Raw genomic sequence first — 25,777 nt, forward strand, 5'->3', positions numbered from 1 at the left:
CTTAACACACCCATAGATACAACGTTAAACTATTATACTGTATATATATTACCTTAACACACCCATAGAGACAACGTTAAACTATTATACTGTATATATATTACCTTAACACACCCATAGATACAACGTTAAACTATTATACTGTATATATATTACCTTAACACACCCATAGATACAACGTTAAACTATTATACTGTATATATATTACCTTAACACACCTTATAGAGACAACGTTAAGCTATTATACTGTATATATATTACCTTAACACACCCATAGAGACAACGTTAAGCTATTATACTGTATATATATTACCTTAACACACCCATAGAGACAACGTTAAACTATTATACTGTATATATATTACCTTAACACACCCATAGAGACAACGTTAAACTATTATACTGTATATATATTACCTTAACACACCCATAGATACAACGTTAAACTATTATACTGTATATATATTACCTTAACACACCCATAGAGACAACGTTAAACTATTATACTGTATATATATTACCTTAACACACCCATAGAGACAACGTTAAACTATTATACTGTATATATATTACCTTAACACACCCATAGATACAACGTTAAACTATTATACTGTATATATATTACCTTAACACACCCATAGAGACAACGTTAAGCTATTATACTGTATATATATTACCTTAACACACCCGTAGAGACAACGTTAAGCTATTATACTGTATATATATTACCTTAACACACCCATAGATACAACGTTAAACTATTATACTGTATATATATTACCTTAACACACCCATAGAGACAACGTTAAACTATTATACTGTATATATATTACCTTAACACACCCATAGATACAACGTTAAACTATTATACTGTATATATATTACCTTAACACACCCATAGATACAACGTTAAACTATTATACTGTATATATATTACCTTAACACACCTTATAGAGACAACGTTAAGCTATTATACTGTATATATATTACCTTAACACACCCATAGAGACAACGTTAAGCTATTATACTGTATATATATTACCTTAACACACCCATAGATACAACGTTAAACTATTATACTGTATATATATTACCTTAACACACCCATAGAGACAACGTTAAACTATTATACTGTATATATATTACCTTAACACACCCATAGATACAACGTTAAACTATTATACTGTATATATATTACCTTAACACACCCATAGAGACAACGTTAAACTATTATACTGTAAATATATTACCTTAACACACCCATAGATACAACGTTAAACTATTATACTGTATATATATTACCTTAACACACCCCATAGATACAACGTTAAACTATTATACTGTATATATATTACCTTAACACACCCATAGATACAACGTTAAACTATTATACTGTATATATATTACCTTAACACACCCATAGAGACAACGTTAAACTATTATACTGTATATATATTACCTTAACACACCATAGATACAACGTTAAACTATTATACTGTATATATATTACCTTAACACACCCATAGATACAACGTTAAACTATTATACTGTATATATATTACCTTAACACACCCATAGAGACAACGTTAAGCTATTATACTGTATATATATTACCTTAACACACCCATAGAGACAACGTTAAGCTATTATACTGTATATATATTACCTTAACACACCCATAGAGACAACGTTAAACTATTATACTGTATATATATTACCTTAACACACCCATAGAGACAACGTTAAACTATTATACTGTATATATATTACCTTAACACACCCATAGATACAACGTTAAACTATTATACTGTATATATATTACCTTAACACACCCATAGAGACAACGTTAAACTATTATACTGTATATATATTACCTTAACACACCCATAGAGACAACGTTAAACTATTATACTGTATATATATTACCTTAACACACCCATAGATACAACGTTAAACTATTATACTGTATATATATTACCTTAACACACCCATAGAGACAACGTTAAGCTATTATACTGTATATATATTACCTAACACACCCATAGATACAACGTTAAACTATTATACTGTATATATATTACCTTAACACACCCATAGAGACAACGTTAAACTATTATACTGTATATATATTACCTTAACACACCCATAGATACAACGTTAAACTATTATACTGTATATATATTACCTTAACACACCCATAGATACAACGTTAAACTATTATACTGTATATATATTACCTTAACACACCCCATAGAGACAACGTTAAGCTATTATACTGTATATATATTACCTTAACACACCCATAGAGACAACGTTAAACTATTATACTGTATATATATTACCTTAACACACCCATAGATACAACGTTAAACTATTATACTGTATATATATTACCTTAACACACCCATAGAGACAACGTTAAACTATTATACTGTATATATATTACCTTAACACACCCATAGATACAACGTTAAACTGTTATACTGTATATATATTACCTTAACACACCCATAGAGACAACGTTAAGCTATTATACTGTATATATATTACCTTAACACACCCATAGATACAACGTTAAACTATTATACTGTATATATATTACCTTAACACACCCATAGATACAACGTTAAACTATTATACTGTATATATATTACCTTAACACACCCATAGATACAACGTTAAACTATTATACTGTATATATATTACCTTAACACACCCATAGAGACAACGTTAAGCTATTATACTGTATATATATTACCTTAACACACCCATAGAGACAACGTTAAACTATTATACTGTATATATATTACCTTAACACACCCATAGAGACAACGTTAAACTATTATACTGTATATATATTACTTTAATACACCGATACATACAACGTTAAACTATTATACTGTATATATATTACTTTAATACACCGATACATACAACGTTAAACTATTATACTGTATATATATATTACCTTAACACACCCATAAAGACAACGTTAAACTATTATACTGTATATATATTACCTTAACACACCCATAGATACAACGTTAAACTATTATACTGTATATATATTACCTTAATACACCTATAGATACAACGTTAAACTATTATACTGTATATATATTACTTTAAGACACCCATAGATACAACGTTAAACTATTATACTGTATATATATTACCTTAACACACCCATAGATACAACGTTAAACTATTATACTGTATATATATTACCTTAACACACCCTTAGTTACAACGTTAAACTATTATACTGTATATATATTACCTTAACACACTCTTAGTTACAACGTTAAACTATTATACTGTATATATATTACTATAATACACCCATAGTTACAACGTTAAACTATTATACTGTATATATATTACTATAATACACCCATAGTTACAACGTTAAACTATTATACTGTATATATATTACCTTAACACACCCTTAGATACAACGTTAAGCTATTATAATGTATATATATTACCGTAATATATCCATAGATACAACGTTAAATTATTATAATGTATATATATTACCGTAATACATCCATAGATAACTATATATACATAATAAAGCTACAGGCACAACTGTAAACTAATATAACTCTACATCATTGATGCAGCCATTCTTGTCCTACAAGAGGATACAGTAGACAAGACAAACGTCAGTGGTCCTCAGTTAACCAGTAATATTCAACTTCAAACATTTAATTAGTATTAAAGCGTTTTTAATCTCTTAACTCAGAGATGTCAGAGCTTTCTACACTTTTGTTTATATCACAAGCAGCTGTTTGCGATCGAATTATTTTACAAACGTAATTTTCAATGACGAACATCTAAAGACTGAGTTTTATCTATCACGACCTTCATATTAATGGTGTTTGATCAAAACAAGTAGTTTAGAGGGGTTTTTTTTATTTTATCTCTCTCGCAAATCAAACAAATTATAAACTTCGTTCAAAAAGGTTTTAATGGAGAAATATACAAAGAAAGTTTTACGAGTTATAAATTTAGTTTTTAAGAGTTAGTTTAGAAAAATCGTAAATTGAAGTCGGTAGAATGAATCTTCGGAATTTATCTGTTCAGACCCTTTTCTCTCTTCGTTTAAAATTATATTTATATTAATTATACGAATTAATTATACTTACGTTTTGTTAGATGTGCATTCTTGTTTATATTTATTCGTGTGTTGTTGTTTGTTTGTTTTAATTAAAGCAGATTAAAAAGTGTTGGTCCGTTTCTCAGAGTGATTTATTCAAATACGCTGTTTTACAGGATGCTTTGATCTGTTTGTTTATGAATTTCGTTCAAAGCAACACGAGGGCTAACTGCGCTAGCGGGCCCTACTTCAGTAGCGTAAGACAAGGATAAAGAAAGCTAGTCATCACCACCCACCGCCAACTCTTGGGCTACTCTTTTACCAACGAATAGTGCGATTAAACGTCACGTTATAACGCTCCCATAGCTGATGGAACGAGCATGTTTGATGTGGCCCGTAGTTTGATTTGTATATTGTTTCTCAGTCTATGTCTAGAATTCGAGTGTTGTCTTTAAATAGCTTCTAGTTTACACGAGACCCGCTAGGGAGGTATTTTAAATAGAAGACATTGAGCAGAGTTATTAATACGTCGTCCGTATTATATCAAGAAACTTTCCAGCGTAACCTAGCGTTGTTCAGAAACAATTTTTCTTTAAATAGTTGATATTTGTAGTTCATGTCCAGCCTTATGGGTATCGAAACACCTAGTGGGTGTGAACCTGCAGGCATGCCGCTGTGCCACTGGGAAACTATGCCCTGCGTCAGCTAAGACATTAGATTAAAGTTCCCTAACCAAATGTGGGATTGAGTCTCACAACTATGATACTCCCATAACTGGAATGGAACACAGACTCGGACCTTATCTTATTCAACATCCATGCACGTCAATACTAAGCCTGTACTACTCTCAGTTTTTAAATATTTTCTTGAGATAAAATTCCGCATTCGATTTTAAATTTAATATGTTTGTTTTAGAGTAGAGCCGCATTGGACTGTTCGCTGTGTCCATCGCGAGGAATCGAACCCTAGGTTTTAGCTTTGTAAGTCCATAAACTTACCGTAAAAAATCGTGGGATTCCAAATGAGTACAGTTTGTTAAGCCCTGTACGAGTGAAACAGTGCTTTTTATCATTGTATTTTTAATAGTAATATTGTGCTTTTTATCATTGTATTTTTAATAGTAATATTGTGCTTTTTATCATTGTATTTTTAATAGTAATATTGTGCTTTTTATCATTGTATTTTTAATAGTAATATTTGTTTTTGATTATCTTCTGTGTTTACTGTGAAAACGGAATGTCGAATTTCAAGTCTTATATTCAAACAAGAAGCGGGTGTTCGTAATTGAAAGGCCTGATGGTTAGGCCGCTCATTTCTGCAATCTACCAATTGCGGGTTCGAATTCTCCTCGTGTCATACATGCTCGTCCTTTAACCATTATGGCTAATCCCACTAATCGTTGGTTGAAAAAAAAAGTAGCCCAAGATATGACGGTAGGTGGTGTTGACTAGCTGCTTTCCCTCTAGTCTATCATTGCTAAATTAGGAACGGTTAGAACAAACAGCCCTCGTGTGGGTTTGTGTGAAATTAAAAACAAATAGCGAATAGCTGGAGAAATAATAAAAAAAAATGCAACAAAGAAACGACGAAAGGAAAAGGCGAAACTCTGAACATGAAAAGTAACAAAAATATTTTGAACAAACTTTGCGAACGTGTTTCCATCTTTGAGAAAAAACATTATTTGTGTCACAAGACATAGTACCTGAGAAATCTATGGCTGGGACCACGAAGAAACGCTCTGGTATAATTAAATGAGATAACCATCCCCAGATTTAAGTTAATGGTAGAAATGCAAAGCGAAAACAAATGTTTGGAAAATATCGTATCAGGTTATATCGGGATCCAAGGTTTCTTGAAACCCTAGAATGCATCATAAGTGTAGTTAATCAGAGAGCTGATTCTATCCGGGATGTCACCATGACAACAAGAAGAACTTTACGGAGTGAAAGATGAGCAGAATGTAGACTTGGAACAAATAATTAAACACGCGCGAGAGCTCGTGAACCACACCTACGCATGTATTTACCAAACAAAATTCGACTTGTATTTTGGAAAACATACGAAAGTGAACCATCATTCCCTTTTGTCTCTTTGTTTTTCACCTATGTTTCACAAACAAAAAAGTTGACATGATCTTTATCTAGGAAAAGAAATAAATTAAACAGTTATATGGTGTTGATAATAGTTGTAGTTTAATCAATAGCTTATCTGGGCTTCTGGAGGGGGGGGCTCCACCCTCGACTTTTAGCTTTATAAGCCTTAAGTTTACCACTGAACCACCAGGGAAACTGGCATTTTCGTATTAGAAAAACAACTCGTAAGGTAGCACTATATTCTAAGTCGTAGTTGTCTAGTTAAGTCGTAGTTGTTTGGTTTAAAATCGTGATATTTCGTTCTCTCTGGCATGTTTGTTTGTTTTGAATTTCGCGCGAAGCTACTCGAGAGCTATCTGCACTTGCCGTCCCTAATTTAGCAGTGTAAGACTAGAGGGAAGGCAGCTAGTCATCATCACCTACCGCCAACTCTTGGGCTACTCTTTTACCAAAGAATAGTGGGATTTGCCGACCATTATAACGTCCCCACGGCTGAAAGGGCGAGCATGTTTAGTGTGACGGGAATTTAAACCCTTGACCCTCAGATTACGAGTCGAGTGCCTTAACCACCTGGCCATACCGAGGCCTCTCTGGTGTGAATTAACGTAACTGATTTTATGTAAAAAATTATTGGATCACAGAAAGAAATAGTTAGGAAAAGATTTGGTTTTGAATTTTGTGAAAGCTACGCGAGGAGGGCTGCCTGCGGTAGCTGTCTCTAAAACTAGAGTGAAGACAGCAAGTCGTCATCACTCACTGACAACTCTTGGGCTACTATTTTTTGTCAAGGATTGGTCATAACATTATAACAACCCACGGCTGAAAGTACGAGTATGTTTGGTGGGACGGGGATTCGAACTCGTGATCCTGACACTGCGAGTCGAGCGCCCCCTAACCACTTGACCATGAGTTCTGAAAGTTAGAAGATCTACAATCGGATTAAAACCGCTGACGTTAAATCGTTAAATTAATTAAAATAATTGCTCATTCAAGCTAAAACCCACCTCATAAATCAAAACTGTAGTAATAAAAGATGAATTATAACATGGGACTTCTTATCATTTTAATTATTATATCATTGCGTAGGACTTAGGACTATATTATCCTGCTCAATTTTCCGTCTTTCCCAATCGAATAGTTGCAAGGCCATCTATCAGCTTTTAAGACTCTCTCCCAAGTGGTACAGCGGTGTGTCTGCGGACTTACAACGCTAGAATCCGGTTTCGATACCCGTGGTGGACAGAGCACAGATAGCTCATTGTGTTCCTTTGTGCTTAACTTTAACACAAACAAATAAACTTTGAATACAATGTCATATCGACACTGTTTCAAATCCGTCATTTTTTTATTCTCTTACCAGGGTAAGGCTGACTGTAGGATGTGATTTAACCTGTACACACTGTTACGACAGAAAGTGTTCGTACCCCCTACGTCCCAAGTAGTTTTTTGCTCATAACTTAAAAAGTATCACGATTAGGCCAATAGACTTACACTATATTATAAATATTATACTAACACACATCTACATAAACTTTTATGTAAATTAAGCGACAAATAAACTGTTTATAAACAAATAACCAAAAATAGGAGGAGCAGAAAGTGTTCGTACAGTTCAGAACGTGTGAAAAAACTGGTGTTCCTGTAAAAATTTTGTTTAGTTTGGAGAATAAACTACATTATACCATTCCATAACTAGACACTGGGTTCATAATTATCAGAATTTAGCCAGCAGAAAATGTACTTTCGACAATTTAGCGCCGTCTCCGTCATTATCATGGCGAACAGGAAACAACTGTCCAGTTTAAAAAAGCCGAATTATTGTAAAATACAAGTCTCGTGTGTCTCTTTCCGGTATTGCTACACAACTTAATGTGCCAAAATCTACTGTTCAAAGCATAATTGCCAAGTTTAAGCTTACAGGATCAACTGCTAACCTCCCTCGTTCCAGATGCCTCACCAAAATTCCAGAGAAAGGCTCTCAGAGAAGCTAGTAGGAACCCTCGTTTATCACGTAATGAAGTAACTGGTAAGGGAAACTGGGGTTGAAGTAAGCATCTATTCAGTTACGAGCATGTTGCGTTCTTTTGGGTTCAAAGCAAGGCGTCCTCGTAGAACTCCATATTTAAAGCCTGTTCATTTAGAAGCACGATTGAAATATGCAAGAAAGCATGTACACCCTTGTGCAAATTAATTGAAACAAACGGTCATTTTACAATATTTTCAGCATGACGGTTGGTTCAGACTCGCTGATTTCCTTTAATAGTCATTTTTTTCACACAGACTGCGTCATTAGCTGTGTTTTGCAGTACGGTCGATCTATTTTTGGGATATATGACGAAATGTTGAGAAATATTACGTCATTCGAAATTGCGTTAGAAGGGCAAGGAGACCAGTCAAAAAACAACTTCTTACCAACTTAATGAAGAAAAAACGGAATCAATGGGATCTGAAATACAAGAACTGAACGCAAAAAAAAAAAATGGAGGAAGGTGTTATTCAGTGATGAGACTCATTTCTTCGTACAGGGTCAAAGAAGTCTGCATGTTCGCAGATCTCCAGGTGAGAAACTTCGAGAATCTCACATCAATCAGTTCGTAAAGCATCCCTTAAAGAAAATGTTTTGGGGCTTTTTCAGCTACTATGGCGTCGGAGGCTTACATATCGTAGAAGGTATGATATGGGGAACACAGTACATCAAACTTTTGCAGAAAAGAGTCGTTCCAGAATTGAAAAAGAAATTTCCAGATGGATCTGGCATTTTTTAGCAAGATCTGGCTTCGTGCCACACATCAAAACTTGTGAAGAATTTTATTACTACAACGCGAATAAAGGTGCTGGACTGGCCTGGAAACTCTCTGGACTTAAATCCTATTGAAAATCTTTGGGCGATTTGTAAAGAAAGACTTCGGGGAAGAGACTGTACTACAAAAGATAAGCTAATTGAGGCCATAATTAAGGTGTGGTACAGCGATCCAAAAATTAGTAAAGATTACAGTCAACTCGTGGACTCGATGCCAAAGCGGATTAATGATCTTCTGAAAAATAAAGGCGGTCATATCATGTATTAATTTGTGAGTAATTTTTGGATTCTCAGAAATAAAACGTAAAAAATTGAAAAAAATCGTAATTTTCCGTCTTGTTTCAATTAATTTGCACAAGGGTGTAGATAAACCCTTTACCTATTGAAAGAGTATTCTTTGGTCAGACGAGACTAAAATCGAGCTTTTCGACCACAATGATGTTCACAATATTTTCCATAAGAAGGGGGGAACGAAATTTTTCAAAGAACACTGTCTCTACAGTTAAACACAGAGGTAACTCGATCATGCTATGGGGTTTCTTCAGCTCTTCTGGTGTAGGCAACTTTCACCGCGTCAACGGAATCATGAAAAAAGAAGAGTACGTTGATACATTAGGCACTTATATCAAGAATGATGCTCGAAACTTGCGGCTTGGGCGTCGTTGGATCTTCCAGCACGACAATGACCCTAAGCACACATCGAAATATGTGCAATCCTGGTTGCAGAGGAACCATATAAGCGTTCTGGAATGGCCATCGCAGTCGCTCGATCTGAACCGAATTGAAAACGTTTGGCATGAGTTGAAAACCCGGGTTCATCAGCGTCATCCGAAAAACTTGCAAAAGTTGGAGGCCTTCTGTAAAGAAGAATGGAAGAAAATACCAGTCGAGTACTGTCATGATCATGGAGGGATGTGAGGAGAGATTGAACCAAGTAATTCATCTGATAGGCTACACAACTGACCATTAAAGTAGATGCACGAACACTTTCTGCCCCTCCCATGTTTGGTTATTTGTTTATAAACAGTTTATTTGTCGTTCAATTTACATAAAAATTTATGTAGATGTGTGTTAGTATAATATTTATAATATACTTTACTTTCATTATTCTAATCTTGATACTTTTTAAGTTATGAGGAAAAAACCACTCACGACGCAGGGGTACAAACACTTTCTGTCGTAACTGTATGTAATTCAGAATTGCATATGTCCAAAAGTACGAGTTGTGTGGTTTGGTTTTGAATTTCATGCGAAGCTACACGTGTGCTATCTGCGCTAATCGTCCTCAGTTTAGCAGTGTAAGACTAGAGACAATGCAGATAGTCATCACGCTAACTCTTGAGCTATTCTTTTACCAACGAATAGTGGGATTGGCCATCAAATTATGATGTCCCCACAGCTGAAAGGGGCGAGCATGTTTAGTGTGACGGGGATTCGAACCCGTGACCCTCAGCTTACGAGTCGAGTGTCTTAACCACCTGGCCATGCCTGGCGCGTGTTATGTATATAAATATTATCAATATAAAGTCTAAGTTATTAACTAGACCTAACTTATATAATGAGTTTTTTTTTCAGATATTTTGATGAAAGTTCGGTCTTTTCCATCTACTAAATATATTAGGGTGCGTCAAAAAACAAAAAAGTTGTGACACTCAGTCGCTCGCTTATAATATGATTCCATTCAATGAAAAAAATATGCTAGCGTAAAAATCAATCAAATACATTAATATTTAGGGGTTGCGCAATGCGCACAAAATAACAACGTGCTTCCGGAACCAAACGAAAAGTTGGCATTAGTGAAAGGCTAGCTTCGGCTTTAGACAGAACCCAGATCAGTGACCGAAAAGCCGCGCAAATTTTGCTTCCTTTTGCAGGTCATATTGGACATAATATCGAAGATCTTGCCATTAGCCCAAGTTCCATAAGGAAGAAACGAATTACTAACCGTACTCTTCTAGCAGCTGAATTGAAGGAAAGTTTTTCTCCAAACGTTCCTTTAACATTACATTGGGATGGTAAGCTGATGCCTGACTTGGTTGGCAGAGAGAAGATCGAACGTTTGGCAATTTTAGTTTCAGGTGAAGGTGTAGAGAAGATTCTTTCAGTGCCCAAGATTGATAGTGGGGATGCAAATTCAGTAGCTTCTGAGATCGGATCAGTTTTAGAAGAATGGAATGTAAAAGACAGAATTAAATCGCTTTGCTTTGACACCACGGCGACCAATACAGGATCCAAATCTGGCGTCTGTCTGAGGATTGAAATGTTACTTGAACGTGAGCTCTTGCACCTTGCCTGTAGACACCACATTTGGAGATTCTTCTGAGCGCTGTATTCTCTACTCTCATGATAGAGACATCAAAAAGTCCAGATATTACTTTGATTTTAAACTTTAGAGATTGTTGGCCTAAAATTAATAAAACTAAGTACATAACAGCAGTAGAAGCAACGCCACCCGAATACAGCCTTGGAAGAATGATATTATTCAATTTTGTCAGAACCTCCTTCAATCTCATCAACCACGGGACGATTATAAAGAGCTCTTGGAATTAGCTGTCATTTTTCTTGGATCTCTTCCACACGGACGTTCTTCAATTTCTTTCCGTACTTCTGGTGCTGTACATCGTGCACGATGGATGGCTCGAGCAATATATTCTCTACAAATTTGGATGTTCCAAGAGGAGTTTGGTAGACTGCAACCACGGCCTGCTTCATCTCGTGTTTCATTTGACGCACAATTCTGCAGCAAACTTGGCGATTTGTGTGTCTTTATAACTAAACATTACTTGCTCTCATGGTTTACAGCAAAGGATGCTTCCGTGGCAGCTCGAAGGGACCTTACACTACTCAAGGAACTTGCATTGCATGAAAATCATATGATTAAGGAAGTTGGTACAAAGGCAATGAATCGGCATTTATGGTATTTATCTGAGGTTGCAGTTGGGCTTGCGCTCTTTGATGACGGTGTAACGAATAGCGACAAACTCAAGATGGTCTCAAATATGAATACCTTGAAAGGATCTCCTTGGCCAACTCCACGTTTAACAGTTGATGCTGCAAGCAATGCTGTTTTCAGAAAACTTCCAGATTTTTTTACCTCGGCAACGAAGAAAATTTTCTACCATCTGGATATTAGTAGCGCATTTTTATCATTACCACCGAAAGAGTGGAGCGCCTCCGAAGAGTGCAAACAAGGAACGGACAGAGTAAAGAAACTTTTTGTGACAAATGACGCAGCTGAAAGAGGAGTAGCTTTAATTCAACAGTTTACATCAAAGGGCCGCACCAAGAACGAAGATCAATTTCAGTATATGATTCAGGTGACAGAAGAACATCGGCGAACATAATGCGAAGGGGTCAGAGAAGGGGGCAGGAAAGATAAAACTTCAATGAAATAAATTTTTCTTTCAAGTTTTTATGTTTTTGCTAATTGTATAATCAATAAATATTAAATAATTTCTTTAAATAATTTAATTACCATTAACAATGTAATGTAGGGTAAATTTAAGGAAAATAGTGAACTTTGCGAGGGATGCGCGTCCCCTAAATACTTCGCGATTAAAATGAAACTTTGTCTATGTTCTTTAGCTGCCTTCCCTCTAATCTTACACTACTAAATTAGGGACGGCCAGCACAGATAGCCCTCGAGTAGCTTTGTGCGAAATTCCAAAACAAACAAACAAATCTATGTTCTTTTCTCATGCAGTGGCACAACTGAGCAACTGAGCAAAAAAATTGGGACATTTTAATTTTTATTCTTTATCCGCTGACGCACCCTAATATATATATATATCAGAAAATAGACAATTACATTTTTTATTGATAATAACTGAAATACCTTTGTTTAAATAATTTCAAATCAATTATTTTTAACCCTAAAAACGAAAATAATGAATTTAAATGTAAGCATTTCGTAAATAAGTGTGTAATATGGGCGAATGCAGTAAAACTGAATCTCAGTTACCCGGTGTGAAAAGGAAACAAAAATATATCCCAGTTCCAAGATGTTTTAAGTTTCTTTATTTGGTTGCTTGAGGTCAAGCACAAAACCATCTATGCTTTGCCCACCATGAGTCAGGAAACCTTGTTTTTAGCGGTGTAAGCCTCCTTTGGCTTATCGCTTTGCCACCGGTGGGTGAGAAAAATGAGTATGCATCAGTAGGGTGAAAAGAAAAGGCAACTGGATCTCAGTTCCAAAGTGTGAAAAGAACAAACTATTAGATCTCAGTTCCATAGTGTAAAAAGAACAAACTATTAGATCTCAGTTCCAATGTGTGAAAAGAAAAGGCAACTAGATCTCAGTTCCATAGTGTGAAAAGAACAAACTAATAGATCTCAGTTCCAAAGTTTGAAAAGAACAAACTGTTAGATCTCAGTTCCATAGCGTGAAAAGAAAAGGCAACTAGATCTCAGTTCCATAGTGTGAAAAGAACAAACTAATAGATCTCAGTTCCAAAGTTTGAAAAGAACAAACTGTTAGATCTCAGTTCCATAGCGTGAAAAGAACAAACAACTAGATCTCAGTTCCAAAGTGTGATAAGAAAAGGCAACTAGATCTCAGTTCCAAAGTGTGAAAAGAACAAACTACTACATCTCAGTTCCAAAGTGTGAAAAGAACAAACTACTAAATCTGAGTCCCAAAGTGTGAAAGAAACAAACTACTAGATCTCAGTTCCAAAATGTGAAAAGAACAGACTACTAGATCTCAGTTCCATAGTGTGAAAAGAACAAACTACTAGATCTCAGTTCCAAAGTGTGAAAAGAACAAACTACTACATCTCAGTTCCAAAGTGTGAAAAGAACAAACTACTAGATCTCAGTTCCAAAGTGTGAAAAGAACAAACTACTAGATCTCAGTTCCATAGTGTGAAAAGAAAAGGCAACTAGATCTCAGTTCCAAAGTGTGAAAAGAACAAACTACTACATCTCAGTTCCAAAGTGTGAAAAAAACTACTAGATCTCAGTTCCAAAGTGTGAAAAGAAAAGGCAATTAGATCTCAGTTCCAAAGTGTGAAAAGAACAAACTACTACATCTCAGTTCCAAAGTGTGAAAAGAACAAACTAATACATCTCAGTTCCAAAGTGTGAAAAGAAAAGGCAACTAGATCTCAGTTCCAATGTGTGAAAAGAAAAGGCAACTAGATCTCAGTTCCAAAGTGTGAAAAGAACAAACTACTACATCTCAGTTCCAAAGTGTGAAAAGAACAAACTATTAGATCTCAGTTCCAATGTGTGAAAAGAAAAAGCAACTAGATCTCAGTTCCATAGTGTGAAAAGAACAAACTATTAGATCTCAGTTCCAATGTGTGAAAAGAAAAGGCAACTAGATCTCAGTTCCATAGTGTGAAAAGAACAAACTAATAGATCTCAGTTTCAAAGTTTGAAAAGAACAAACTGCTAGATCTCAGTTCCAAAGTGTGAAAAGAAAAGGCAACTAGATCTCAGTTCCAAAGTGTGAAAAGAACAAACTATTAGATCTCAGTTCCATAGTGTGAAAAGAAAAGGCAAATAGATCTCAGCTCCAAAGTGTGAAAAGAACAAACTACTACATCTCAGTTCCAAAGTGTGAAAAAAACTACTAGATCTTAGTTCCAAAGTGTGAAAAGAAAAGGCAACTAGATCTCAGTTCCAAAGTGTGAAAAGAACAAACTACTACATCTCAGTTCCAAAGTGTGAAAAGAACAAACTACTACATCTCAGTTCCAAAGTGTGAAAAGAAAAGGCAACTAGATCTCAGTTCCAAAGTGTGAAAAGAACAAACTACTACATCTCAGTTCCAAAGTGTGAAAAGAACAAACTACTACATCTCAGTTCCAAAGTGTGAAAAGAACAAACCTCCACATCTCAGTTCCAAAGTGTGAAGAGAACAAACTACTAGATCTCAGTTCCAAAGTGTGAAAAGAACAAACTACTAGATCTCAGTTCCAAAATGTGAAAAGAACAAACTACTAGATCTCAGTTCCAAAATGTGAAAAGAACAAACTACTAGATCTCAGTTCCAAAGTGTGAAAATGGAACCAAACTATATGTCAGTTTCAAGGTTGTGATAATGAGATAGAACTAAACATCAAATTCACATTCTATAACAGAAGAAAAAAAGAAACTTTAATTCTGAAGTCTGATGTTGTGTATCTTGGTGTTTATACGGTGGTGTTATTTGTATTGTAATAGTGTGATGTTATGTATCTTGGTATCTGAACTGCAATGTTCTTTGTGCTGTAACAGTCTATTGTTATGTGTCTAAATATATATACTGTAGTGTTATTTGTGTTGTAACAGTGTAATGTTATGTATAGTGATATCTATACTTTGGTGTTACTTGTGTTGTAACAGTGTAGTGTTATGTATGGTGGTGTTGATACTGTGGTGTTACTTCTATTGTAACAGTGTGGTGTTTGTATGGTGGTGTTGATACTATGGTGTTACTTGTGTTGTAACAGTGTAGTGTTTGTATGGTGGTGTTGATACTGTGGTGTTACTTGTGTTGTAACAGTGTAGTGTTTTTACTATTGGGGTGTTGATACTGTGGTGTTACTTGTGTTGTAACAGTGTAGTGTTTCTACTATTGGGGTGTTGATACTGTGGTGTTACTTGTGTTGTAACAGTGTAGTGTTTTTACTATTGGGGTGTTGATACTGTGGTGTTACTTGTGTTGTAACAGTGTAGTGTTATGTATAGTGGTGTTGATACTGTGGTGTTACTTGTGTTGTAACAGTGTAGTGTTATGTATTGTGGTGTTGATGCTGTGGTGTTACTTGTGTTGTAACAGTGTAGTGTTATGTATGGTGGTGTTGATACTGTGTTGTTACTTGTCTTGTAACAGTGTAGTGTTTGTATGGTGGTGTTGATACTGTGGTGTTACTTGTGTTGTAACAGTGTAGTGTTTTTACTATTGGGGTGTTGATACTGTGGTGTTACTTGTGTTGTAACAGTGTAGTGTTTGTATGGTGGTGTTGATACTGTGGTGTTACTTGTGTTGTAACAGTGTAGTGTTATGTATAGTGGTGTTGATACTGTGGTGTTACTTGTGTTGTAACAGTGTAGTGTTATGTATTGTGGTGTTGATACTGTGGTGTTACCTTGTGTTGTAACAGTGTAGCGTTATGTATGGTGTTGTTGATACTGTGGTGTTACTTGTGTTGTAACAGTGTAGTGTTTGTATGGTTGTGTTGATACTGTGGTGTTACTTGTGTTGTAACAGTGTAGTGTTTATGGTGGTGTTGATACTGGGGTGTTACTTGTGTTGTAACGGTGTAGTGTTTGTATGGTGGTGTTGATACTGTGGTGTTACTTGTGTTGTAACAGTGTAGTGTTATGTATGGTGGTGTTGAAACTGTGGTGTTACTTGTGTTGTAACAGTGTGTGGTGTTATGTATGGTGTTGTTGATACCGTGGCGTTATTTACTTGTATTGCTTAACAGTGTAGTGTTATGTATGGTGGTGTTGGTACTATGATGTTACTTGTGTTGTAACAGTGTAGTGTTTATGGTGGTGTTGATACTGTGGTGTTACTTGTGTTGTAACAGTGTAGTGTTTGTATGGTAATGTTGCTACTGTGGTGTTACTTGTGTTGTAACAGTGTAGTGTTTTACTATTGGAGGTGTTGATATACTGTGGTGGTTACTTGTGTTGTAACAGTGTTGTGTGTTATGTATAGTGGTGTTGATACTGTGGTGTTACTTGTGTTGTAACAGTGCAGTGTGTATGTATGGTGGCGTTGATACTGTGGTGTTACTTTTGTTGCTTAACAGTGTAGTGTTATGTATGGTGGTGTTGATACTGTGAATTGTTACTTGTGTTGCTAAACAGTGTAGTGTTTGTATGGAGGTGTTGATACTGGTGGTGTTACTTGTGTTGCCGGTAACAGTGTAGTGTTATGTATAGTGGTGTTGATACTGTGGTGTTACTTGTGTTGTAACAGTGTAGTGTTATGTATGGTGGTGTTGATACTGTGGTGTTACTTTTGTTGTAACCGTGTAGTGTTATGTATGGTGTTGTTGATACTGTGGTGTTACTTGTGTTGTAACAGTGTAGTGTTTCTATGGTTGTGTTGATACTGTGGTGTTACTTGTGTTGTAACAGTGTAGTGTTTTATGGTGGTGTTGATACTGGGGTGTTACTTGTGCTGTGTAACGGTGTGAGTGTTTGTATGGTGGTGTTGATACTGTGGTGTTACTTGTGTTGTAACAGTGTAGTGTTATGTATGGCGGTGTTGAAACTGTGGTGTTACTTGTGTTGTAACAGTGTGGTGTTTGTATGGTGGTGTTGATACTGTGGTGTTACTTGTGTTGTAACAGTGTAGTGTTATATATGGTGGTGTTGATACTGTGGTGTTACTTGTGTTGTAACAGTGTAGTGTTTTATGGTGGTGTTGATACTGGGGTGTTACTTGTGTTGTAACGGTGTAGTGTTTGTATGGTGGTGTTGATACTGTGGTGTTACTTGTGTTGTAACATTGTAGTGTTATGTATGGTGGTGTTGAAACTGTGGTGTTACTTGTGTTGTAACAGTGTGGTGTTTGTATGGTGGTGTTGATACTGTGGTGTTACTTGTGTTGTAACAGTGTAGTGTTATATATGGTGGTGTTGATACTGTGATGTTACTTGTGTTGTAACAGTGTAGTGTGTTGTATGGCGGTGTTGATAACTGTGGTGTTACTTGTGTTGTAACAGTGTAGTGTTTGTATGGTAATGTTGCTACTGTGGTGTTACTTGTGTTGTAACAGTGTAGTGTTTTTACTATTGGGGTGTTGATACTGTGGTGTTACTTGTGTTGTAACAGTGTTGTGTTATGTATAGTGGTGTTGATACTGTGGTGTTACTTGTGTTGTAACAGTGTAGTGTTATGTATGGTGGTGTTGATACTGTGGTGTTACTTGTGTTGTAACAGTGTGGTGGTTTGTATGGTGGTGTTGATACTACACTGTGGCGTTACTTGTGTTGCAAACAATGTAGTGTTTGTATGGTGGTGTTGATACTGTGGTTGTTACTTGTGTTGTAACAGTGTAGTGTTTTACTATCAGGGGTGTTGATACCGTGGTGTTACTTGTGTTGTAACAGCATAGTGTTTGTATGGTGGTGTTGATACTGTGGCGTTACTTGTGTTGCAACAGTGCCAGTGTTTTGTATGGCCGGTTGTTACTTGTGTTGTAACAGTGCAGATGTTTTACTATATTGGGGTGATAATACTGTGGTGTTACTTGTGTTGCAAACAGCGTGCAGCGTTATAATATGAGTGGTGTTGATACTGTGGTGTTACTTGTGTTGTAACAGTGTAGCGTTTGTATGGTGGCGGCGTTGATACTGTGGCGTTACTTGTGTTGTAACAGTGAAGTGTTTGTATAGTGGTGTTGATACTGTGGTGTTACTTGTGTTGTAACAGTGTAGCGTTTGTATGGTGGTGTTGATACTGTGGTGTTACTTGTGTTGTAACAGTGTAGTGTTTGTATAGTGGTGTTGATACTGTGGTGTTACTTGTGTTGTAACAGTGTAGCGTTTGTATGGTGGTGTTGATACTGTGGTGTTACTTGTGTTGTAACAGTGTAGTGTTTTACCGATGGGGGTGTTGATACTGTGGTGTTACTTGTGTTGTAACAGTGTAGTGTTTGTATGGTGGTGTTGATACTGTGGTGTTACTTGTGTTATAACAGTGTAGTGTTTTTACGATTGGGGTGTTGATACTGTGGTGTTACTTGTGTTGTAACAGTGTAGTGTTTGTATGGTGGTGTTGATACTGTGGTGTTACTTGTGTTGTAACAGTGTAGTGTTATGTATAGTGGTGTTGATACTGTGGTGTTACTTGTGATGTAACAGTGTAGTGTTATGTATTGTGGTGTTGATACTGTGGTGTTACTTGTGTTGTAACAGTGTAGTGTTATGTATGGTGTTGATTGATACTGTGGTGTTACTTGTGCTTGCAAACAGTGTAGTGGCTCCTGGTATGGTTGAGTTGATACTGTGGTGTTACTTGTGTTGTAACAGTGTAGTGTTTATGGCGGTGTTGCTACTGTGGTGTTACTTGTGTTGTAACAGTGTAGTGTTCTTACTATTGGGGTGTTGATACTGTGGTGTTACTTGTGTTGTAACAGTGTTGTGTTATGTATAGTGGTGTTGATACTGTGGTGTTACTTGTGTTGTAACAGTGTAGTGTTATGTATGGTGGTGTTGATACTGTGGTGTTACTTGTGTTGTAATAGTTTAGTGTTATCTATACTGTGGTGTTACTTGTGTTGTGACAGTGTTGTGTTTGTATGGTGGTGTTGATACTGTGGTGTTACTTGTGTTGTAACAGTGTAGTGTTATGTATGGTGGTGTCAATACTGTGGTGTTACTTGTGTTGTAACAGTGTAGTGTTATGTATGGTGGTGTCAATACTGTGGTGTTATTTATATTAACTATGAGATACTTTGCCAAATTTCATCGTCAGCAAAAAATTTGTTTGAAAATAAATATTTATCATTTCGCATTTCATGCTCTTTGGTGTTATTGTAACCTGGAAATGAGAGATCAACATCAGGAGAACTGGTATAACTGGAATATCAAAGAACGATGCAGAAGAAAGTCTTAAACTGTTTCTTATGTGATACATAAACAATACTGCGCATGCTCGAGAGATCAGTTATGACTTTAACATCGATCGCGTTTCAAATTATATATAAATCCATTTCTTTGAAAGATAAAATTATTTGTGAAAACATGTTTCAATTTCTCGGAAAGATAGAATCGTTTGTCAAAGTGTATTTCTTGGTAAACCGGGTAACAAACTTATACTTGTAGCTCTTGCTATAGTTAAAACTAAAGTGAAAAGTCTTGCATGTTAAAGGTACTGTTTGTTTGCTCTTAAAAACAAAAGTACATGATGGACTAATCGTATTATCGAACTCCGAATTTTAATGCTTTTAGCCTGACGACTTACCACCAAGTATCTGAGGGGTGTAAGACATCGTAGAGTTATATATATATATATATGTGTGTGTGTGTGTGTGTACATTTCTGTCAGATAATATTTTTTTCTATGTCTACTTTTTTACGAATACTAAGCTGTTAATCAGCTGTCACACTAAAGGCTGGGGTAAAATTACCATAATTTTGATATACATTTCAAGCTTGGGTTAGGGTTACTCGTCAATGAAACGGTGTGAAGTGAAGCTGATACCTCCATGAGACGTAAGGTCTTTGTTTTCTTTTCATTTTAATGTTTTAAGTTGATTAACTTTAAAAAATATTCAGGTATTGTGTAAAATGACTAATATTGTAAGAATTGGTTAAAATATGTAATATTGTTTAAACCTCAACGGAAAACGAAACTTAGGCCTACTTAAGGATGGAGTTTTTGTAGCAGATTTAAACTTATCGAAACTGTTCTTACAGCTAGTTTGTGGTAAAACTTCGGTTGTCATGGCAACATGGCTGTTACTAAGTTTTAACTGTTCTAAAGTTGTTCAGTAATGTTTCCTTAGCAACAAATAATTAGTTGTTTCTAAATGTATTACGTCAAAAGAGCTATATCGTGCCGGTTTTCCACAGATAAACTTTCACAAGTAGAATGTAGGCTCCTAATATGAAGTTTAACTTGTTGACTGCCAAGTATTTCAGCTGCTACAAAACAACTGTAATGCTTCTTCATTTTGTAACTCTTTTTCGTGACGCCATTTTGGATCGAAAGTGAAACAGTTTGTAAGTAGGTCAAATGCATGATGGAGCTGACATCTAGCGTTGAAGTTAAGTATTATTAAGAACGAATTAACTCGTCCGTGGCACTGTGTTACTGATCGGCTTGGACGAGTTATCTCGTCTACGGCACTGAACAGGTAAGAGTCACCCCAATATTCTAGAAGAGTGTTAAATTAGGACCAAGATGTCTTCAGTGTAACAATGACAACGAACGGTTTCTAGGCCATTTTAATAACAGTTAAATTAAAAATGATTAATGAGTTTCAACGGTTTGTGTTACAGTACATATACAGGTTATTAGTATGTGATGAATCAGAGAGGGGGAACCTGGGGTGAGGACCTCCTCTAGAAAACTTTTGAAAGTCAAACCTAATATCACACATTCTGATGGTCTAAGGCTGACCACGCCGTTCTTCACAGGATCATGTGACCATGGTTTGGTTTGTTTTGAATCACACATAAAGCTATTCGAGGACTATCTGCGCTAGCCGTCCCTAATTTAGCAGTGTAAGACAAGAGAAAAGGCAACTAGTCATCACCACCCACCACCAACACTTGGGCTACTCTTTTACCAACGAATAGTGGGATTGACCGTCACATTATAAAGCCCCCACGGCTGAAAGGGCGAGCATATTTGGTGCGACGGGGATTCGAACCCGCCAATTTCATATTACGAGTCGAGTGCCTTAACCACCTGGCCATGTCGGGCCTGTTACCATGGGTATTATGGTGTTAGACACTAGTGCGTAATCACGACCATCAGACTGAGGAAGATGAATGACAGAAATGGGAGAGTCAGTGTAAAAGACAGGGACCTAAAATACAGTTCTTATTAAATGTATATACAGATATACAGATAAAATATAAATATAAACAGATATCCTTTTTTAGGTAGAGCTAAAGAACTTGTGTTAAGCACAAAGCTGTACAAGAACTATATGTAGTATACCTGTCGTGGATATATTTAAACTCCGTTTGTTTTGCTTGACGTTTCAAGCCTTTAGACTTGCCATTAAGCCATTGCAGAGCCAGAGATTGAGAAACGGTCATGCCTTTATCACCTTCACTATATAAGTTACTGAGAAACAGGAAAAAGAAATGATTTACAAATGAGCGCCAGATTGTTTTATTCCAGACAATCGTACAAATGATTACGCAACACGTTGAGTTACTTATAATGAAGTCACATAACTACCAAGATATACGAATTGTTCTATACAAGATAGCGTACTGATACGCAACACGTTGAATTTCTTATAATAAAGACACATAATTAACAAGATATACGAATTGTTCTATACAAGATAGCGTACTGATACGCAACACGTCGGGTTTCTTATAATAAAAAACACATAATTAACAAGATATACGAACTGTTCTATGCAAGATAGCGTACTGATACGCAACGCGTTGAGTTTCTTATAATGAAGTCATATAACTAACAAGATACACGAATTGTTCTATACAAGATAGCGTACTGATACGCAACACGTTGAATTTCTTATAATGAAGACACATAGCTAACAAGATACACGAATTGTTCTACACAAGATAGCGTACTGATACGCAACACGTTGAATTTCTTATAATGAAGACACATAGCTAACAAGATACACGAATTGTTCTACACAAGATAGCGTACTGATACGCAACACGTTGAGTTTCTTATAATGAAGACACATAATTAACAAGATATACGAGTTGTTCTATGCAAGATAGCGTACTGCTACGCAACACGTTAAGTTTCTTATAATGAAGACCCATAACTAACAAGATACACGAATTGTTCTATACAAGAACTGATATGCATGTGCACGTAGCAGCACTAGTAGCACTTACTGTCAGCTCTGTAGCCTATTGGATGGATAGGCAATCGTGTAAAAATCGCTTTCATGAGACTTTGCTTTCAGGTTAGAAGATAACGCGAGGCGCGCGAGCTATTCCCTTCCGTATTCATAGTTCCGGATTTGAGGCTTTTATCTTGTGGCTGTCGTAAAACGGTTGCATAGGTAAATTGGTAAACGAAGCTGGAGTAAAATCTATTACAACGTGATTTCTTATCTCTCCCTGCCTAATCCAATTGCAAAAACAATAAAAACAAAACGAATTTTCAATCAAACTAATCACATCTAAGTCCAGTACAAAGATTGCTTGTGGTCACCCACAGCACGATTTTTTTTTTGTTGTTGTTGTTGCCATCCCTCCTTCAGCGAGGGACATGACGCTAAGTAAATACGATATGTGTTCATATTGGAAAAGTTTCTTATGAGCATCTCTTTGCCTCGAGCCAGATATGAGTTTCACACATTAGTAGTAGGACTTCTATCCGTATAGTGTTGAAACTATCATCCAAAATCATTGAAGATGTAAAAATGTAATTATATTATACTGTGCTTCCGTGAGATCCCAAACTAGGTTTTCTTTAAATATATTTGTGATCGCGCTCGCGCGTGTTTGGTATGTTTCAAATTTCGCCCAAAGCTACACTAGGGCTATCTACAATAGTCGTCTCTAATTTAGCGGCGTAAGACTAGAAGAAAGAAAGCTAGTCATTACCACCCACCGCCAACTCTTGGGCTACTCTTTTACCAACGAATAGTCGGATTGACCGTAACTTTGTAACCCCCTTACAACTGAAAGGGCAAGCATTTTTGGTAAAGGAAATTCGTACCTATGACCCAGAGACTACAAATTACGCGCCCTATCCACCAGACATTGCTAGGCCTATTGTATGTTTGAATTAAAGGTAAAAACATCGAATAAAATAAATCAATTTGACATGCATAATGCACTACCAGTTGTACTAAGTTTGTTTTTTTAGAGCAAAGCCACATTGGGCTATATGCTGTCTTCATCGAGGGAAGTCGAACGTCACATGACGTTAAGTAAATATGATATTTGGGTTCGAATATGAAATATTTATAACACACGTCCTTTTGTCAGGGACTGGATATGGCATGTAAAGTTGATGTGCCAAACTGGTGAATCGCAACATGCCACAAAACAACTTTCCGCCCTTTCCGATATATATATATGGGTGCGTGATAAGGGTGACAGTCAAATCACACCATTATTTGACTCCAGTACCCCAAGAGGTAGCTGCTATCTAAATTTATGGATGACTATCGCAGATAGCTCCTGTATAGCTTTGCGCGAGAACAACCAAACAACAAACAACCCAAATTTATGGAGCCTTCGGTCGCCATTTTGTTTACTCGCTTGTTTTAGCGAGAAGCTGCAGAGTGATGTTTTTTTTTTCTCAGAGATCAAACCTTAAATTCTAACGTTATAAGTCCTCCAGTTTATTGCTCAGATAACGCCCCGCACCTGCTCGCAGATTTAAAAGTCTTATATATTATTCTAATAGGTTTCGTAAGACGCTTACAGATTCTGACAGAAAACAAATATATTTAATTTTCTTCTACACTTGCTTATTTCTGCTTAATATATTTTTGTTTTTGTTTTTAGCTTCGCGCAATGCTAAACGAAAATTAGAACAGATAGCTCTAGCTAACCCTAATTTAGCAGTGTAAGACTAGAGGGAAGGCAGCTAGTTATCACTACCCACCTCCAACTCTGGGGCTACTCTTTTACCAAAGAATAATTGGATTAACCGTAACATTACAACGCCCCCACAGTTGAAAGGGCGAGCATGTTTGGTGTGACAGAGATTCGAACCCGTGACCCTCAGATTACGAGTCGAGTGCCTTAATCACCTGGCCATGCCGGGCCGTAATGTTTTTGTTTTTTTTAATAACACATGTCCGTTATTACATTAAGATATAATCACAGTTTTCGTGTATTGCCTTTATTGCCCTTGGGTACCAAAATTTTTTATATTGCTTTAAGATGAAAATAAATCTATGGAAATGTTATCGGATCAAGCGTGGCTTATAGGTGAGCATACTGCGGTTCTTGGACTTTGGGATTGTGGTGATCAAATCCCAATATTACGTCTAACAATAATAGTCCAGAAGTTGTAGGTGGGTGTAGTTAATTAACTGTCTTCCTTCTAGTTCATCACTTCAAATTCGGGGACGGCTAGGAAGGAGAGCCCTCGTGTAACTTTGCGCGAAATTCCAAATAAACCAAATCATTTAAACCTCTCTTACACTTGTGGAGGAAACAATATTTTATTGGCTGTAGGATATAGGACATGCGCAGAATTAAAACAAACACAAAGTTATTATGAAACAAGAAGAACGAGTTTTGATTTGAAAACAGAAGTTCCGATTTTATTGGTTTAACTTCTTCGGTGTTAAGACCCGTAGAGGTTGCCCGTTAGTAACATTTTACCTCATGTTAAGACCATGAAATCTCTCGGAAACTTCCAGCAGCCGCGGTCTGGTTAACAACAGCGCCCTCTGGAAACTGCTACGCCGTTTTGTTCATTGGTGAACTCAGACTTGACGTATCGATTGCTTTGGCAACTGAAAATAAGGAAAGCTCACCGCAAAATACAACGGTCCGTATGACTCGTGAGCAGAGAGAGACCAGGAAGTCATTCAAGCGAAGAAGAAAAGGTTTTGGACTTTATCACCGAAGTTCCATTGGTCGAGTAGTTGAAATTATACATTATCCCATTTTACAGTTAATTGCCTGAAACTGGAAGCTCCCGACTGAAGACATGTGTTCTTGCAGGCTTAACGTCTTAAAAACTGTCTGTTTCGTTCTTTTCGCTACGTTCTTTGAAATAGGACAGTTCACGCTAATGGACTCAAAAGGTAAACCAATTTATTTATTTCCAGCTAAGATGGCTTTCAGTTTCAATTGTAGTTTTCTAAACTACATAGCCCCTCTTCGTCGAAATTGCACCGAGGAAGCGTTATAATGTACGGTCTATCCCACTATTCGTTGGTAAAAGAGTACCACAAGAGTTGGCGTCGGGTGGTGCCCTCCCTCTAGTATATCACTTATGGATGTTGTATGCGGGTAAGTCTTTTGTGTAGATTTGCGTTAAAAACGAATCTAAAGCCCGTTTCGACGCTGCACACATATGATGAGGGTTACATGGTTTATGTTACGTCCAACATGGTTTATGTTACGTCTAAATTGATGTGTATTTGAATGCGTTCAACAACGTCTCTGGTATGACGAACATCTTTTGTCGTAT

This window comes from Tachypleus tridentatus, chromosome 3 (assembly GCF_004210375.1).
Source record: "Tachypleus tridentatus isolate NWPU-2018 chromosome 3, ASM421037v1, whole genome shotgun sequence".
In the NCBI taxonomy this organism is placed as follows: Eukaryota; Metazoa; Arthropoda; class Merostomata; order Xiphosura; family Limulidae; genus Tachypleus; species Tachypleus tridentatus.